Source organism: Mandrillus leucophaeus, unplaced genomic scaffold, assembly GCF_000951045.1.
Source record: "Mandrillus leucophaeus isolate KB7577 unplaced genomic scaffold, Mleu.le_1.0 Scaffold101, whole genome shotgun sequence".
In the NCBI taxonomy this organism is placed as follows: domain Eukaryota; kingdom Metazoa; phylum Chordata; class Mammalia; order Primates; family Cercopithecidae; genus Mandrillus; species Mandrillus leucophaeus.
In genome coordinates this window covers 4534838-4538717 of record NW_012098210.1, presented here as the reverse complement: position 1 = coordinate 4538717, position 3880 = coordinate 4534838, and the positions used below count along the sequence as shown (strand labels likewise).

General features: G+C 45.9%; 1 pseudogene; it reads right to left on the bottom strand.

The window, feature by feature from the left end:
* The window catches only part of LOC105536225, a 23985-nt pseudogene extending 22841 nt beyond the window's left edge, over nt 1–1144 (bottom strand).
* Nucleotides 1145–3880: the final 2736 nt, after the last annotated feature.

The following is a 3880-nucleotide window of genomic DNA, read 5'->3' as shown; positions in this document are numbered from 1 at the left end:
TGTCACCCAGTCTGGAGTGCAGTGGCATGATCTTGGCTCATGGCAACCTACGCCTCGCGGATTCAAGCGATTCTCCTGCCTCAGCCTCCCAAGTACCTGGGATTGCAGGCGAGTGCCACCATGCCTGCTAATTTGTGTATTTTTAGTAAAGATGGAGTTTCGTCATGTTGGCCAGGCTGGCCTCAAATTCCTGACCTCAGGTGATCTGCCTGCCTCGGCCTCCCAAAGTGCTGGGATTACAGGTGTGAGCCACTGCGCCCGGCCCACCCTTGATTCTTTTACTTTCATTCCCAAACTCCAATTCATTCAAGCAATCCACTCACCTTGGCCTCCCAAAGTGCTGGGATTACAGGTGTGAACCACCTTGCTCAGCTAAATTTTCTACTAGCCCTATTAAAATAAGTAAAAAGAACCAGGTGAAATTAATTTCAGCTATATATTTTATGTAGCCCAATAAATCCAACATGAAAAACATATTTTGTATAACCCAAAACACTGCAACATGCAAAAAGTATAGAAATGTTAGAAGATATTTTACATCTTTTTTCTTCCATACTGTCTTTAAAATCTGGTGTGTATTTTATGTGTAGAGCACATGTTAGTTTGACTTTTCTTTTTTATAATTTTAAAATTTTTATTTTATTTTGTTTAGGCCTATAAACTATGAACAGACAAGGCCTACAGACTTCTTTCTTCTTGGATACACCCATGTTATGGCCACAGCGGCCAGTGGTATTGCTGTGCTGTCCTGGGACATGAAGGCCCCAGAAGTGGCACAGCCCTCTATGGGCTCAAATCTTCTTCAGTTGCTCCAGGTTCTCACAGAGGCTGTTATCCAGACCATTGACCAGGTCCTGGCTATATTTTCCATCCTTTACATGTTTCTATCTGTTTGAGAACCAGTCTGGGATCTTGGGCTGGCATGTTTTCTGCATAGTGGTGATCACACATCCACCTTATCCTCAGTGAGCTCTCCTGGCCTCTCAGTGAGGTCAATGTCAGCTTTCCTCCACACCACAGGAGCATAGCTTCAATACACGCCCTTGATGGCAATGATGGCAAAGGCTGTTTTCCGACGCCCATCAGTGTTGGTGTTGAGTACTCACAAAATATGCTCGTACTTCTCAGGGATCACTAGAGACATGGTGGCAGCACAAGTGGTGGCATATAGGTCTCTGGTGGAAGAGAGAATGGAAATGACCCCTTCTTTTTTTTTTGTTAGAGACAGCGTCTGCTCTGTCACCAAGGCAAGAGTGCAGTAGCATGGTCATAGCTCACTGTAGCCTCGATCTACTGGGCTCAAGGGATCCTTCTGCCTCAGCCTCCTGAGTAGCTGGGACTACAGAAGCATGCCACCATGCCCAACTAATTATTTATTTATTATTTTATTTTATTTATTTATTTATTTATTTTTGAGATGGAGTCTCACTCTATAGCCCAGGCTGGACTGCAGTGGCACCATCCTGGCTCACCACAACCTCCACCTCCCAGGTAGCTGGGATTACAGGCATGTGCCACTGCGCCTGGCTAATTTTTGTATTTTTAGTAGAGATGGGGTTTCACCATGTTGGCCAGGCTAGTCTTGAACTCTGATCCGCCCGACTTGGCCTCCCCAAGTGCTGGCATTACAGGTGTGAGCCACCGCACCTGGCCTAATTTTTTTTTTTTTTTTGGTTTGGGGGCTTGCTATGTTGCCCAGGCTGGTCTTGAACTCCTGGCCTCAAGTGATCCTCCTGCCCTGGCTTCCCAAAGTGTTGCGATTATAGGCATGAGCCACTGCACCTGGCCAGTTTGGCTTTTCAATGGTTAAAGTGAAATGAAGTCCTACCAAACCAATAAAGCTGTGATTAACAGAAAAATATTTTCTGCTGCCTCAGTTTTTAGTTAATTTGAATGAAATTCAATTAAAAATTCAGTCCCTCATCCCAGGAGCCACATTTCAAGTGCTCGGTAGCCACATGTGGTTGGTGGCTGCCACATTGGACTTTGTAGCTCTGCGTGAAACCACACTTTCCCCTACGGCTCTCTCAAGATGGGAATGTTTTCTTCCCTGTGCTTTTTGAATGTCCATGGGCTTGAGGAGGGGTGGGTGGGGTGAGTGTCTTTTCTGCCGGTCGTTGATGCTTTCCTGGAACATTCTCCCTCCTTCCCGTGAAAAACGGTTTCTCCCACACCCTGTGGTTACCTTCATCTACCAAAGCCTGGGTACGAACATTCTTCCTTAGAGATTTCACTTTCTGAATCATTGTCACTTTCTCTAACACTTTCCTGTCCTTGGTGATATCAGTATCTTTGTAAATAATATTTCCAAAATACTGACCTCTCAGTTTCCTGCCAGTGATCCTGTCATCTCCCCAGTCTTTCATTCCCGTGGTCATATCCCAGAGCTGTCCTGTCAAATAGCGACACCCTTTCCGTAACAGAAATGGCATGCATCACGTTCCACTCCACTGTTCACTCCCTCTGGCACCCTCCCTGCGCTGAGACCACCAGTGCATCCTTCCCAGCTTCTCTGCCCGTGGTCCACCACATCTCATGCTCTCACTGACTACCCTGCCAGCTGTAATGAGACTGTCAGCTGCTGGAATCTCTTCCTTGTGTGTGCTCAAGGCCCTTGCCCTGTCTTGGCTCCATCACTTCCCTCTTATTATTTTCATCTCACCTCCAAGTCTGAGTCTGCACCCACATAGCCGAACCTGGCTGGGGAGAGCAAGCAGCACCTAAGGTCCCCTCCTGGTCATGGCCACTAACTGGTCTCAGTTGGCCCCAAATCTTTGACAGTTCCCTTCAACCTCCCATTCTCCTAGATGCTATTTTACTATCCGTAAAAGGACACAAAAGACCTCCACTTTGCTAAATTCATTTTTCCCCTAAATATATCACTTAGGAAAGTTAACGATACCCTGTTTTCTTGATTTGTAAGAGAGAGATAATGTTGAATATAACTTTACATAACTTAGGTAAATCACGTACCAAAAGTCTGCTTGTCAAAAATTAGAGATGCTGGCTGAGCACGGTGGCTCACACCTGTAACCTTAGCACTTTGGGAGGCCAACGTGGGTGGATCATTTGAGCCCAGGAGTTTGAGAATAGTCTGGGCAACATGGTGAAACCTGGTCTCATTAATTTAAAAACAATTTAAAAAATTAGAGATGTTAGGTCTGGCATGGTGGCTCATGCTTGTAAACCCAGTGCTTTGGGAGGCCCAGAGGGTCACCTGAGGCCAGAAGTTCAAGACCAGTTTGGGCAACAAAGCGAGATTCTGTCTCTACAAAAAAAAAAAAAATTTAAAACTATAGGTGCTTGCCTATAGACTTAGGTACCCAGGAGGCTGAGGTGGAAGGATCGCTTGAGCCCAGAAGTTTGACACTGCAGTGATCCATGATTGCGCCACTACATTCCTGCCTGGGCGACAGAAACCCTGTTTCAAAAAAAAAAAAAAAAAATCACATGCCGAATATGCTCTGATAGGAGTTGGGTTTTTCCACCAAAAAGAAAAAGAAAAAAAAATAAAAGGTCGGGCACAGTTGCTCACGCTTGTAATCCCAGCACTTGGGGAGGCCAAGGAGGGCGGATCCCCTGAGGTCTGGAGTTCGAGACCAGCCTGACCATGGAGAAACCCCATCTCTACTAAAAATACAAAATTAGCCAGGCGTGGTGGTGCATACCTGTAATCACAGCTACTTGGGAGGCTGAGACAGGAGAATCGCTTGAACACAGGAGGTGGAGGTTGTGGTGAGCCGAGATTGCACCATTGTACTCCAGCCTGGGCAACAAGAGAGAGACTCTGTCTCAAAAAAAAAAAAAAAAAGAGAGAGAGAAAGCTCTGCCTGTTTACCCAATCCTAAGCTGAATGTTGCTAAGCTGAGTGTTGCATCTG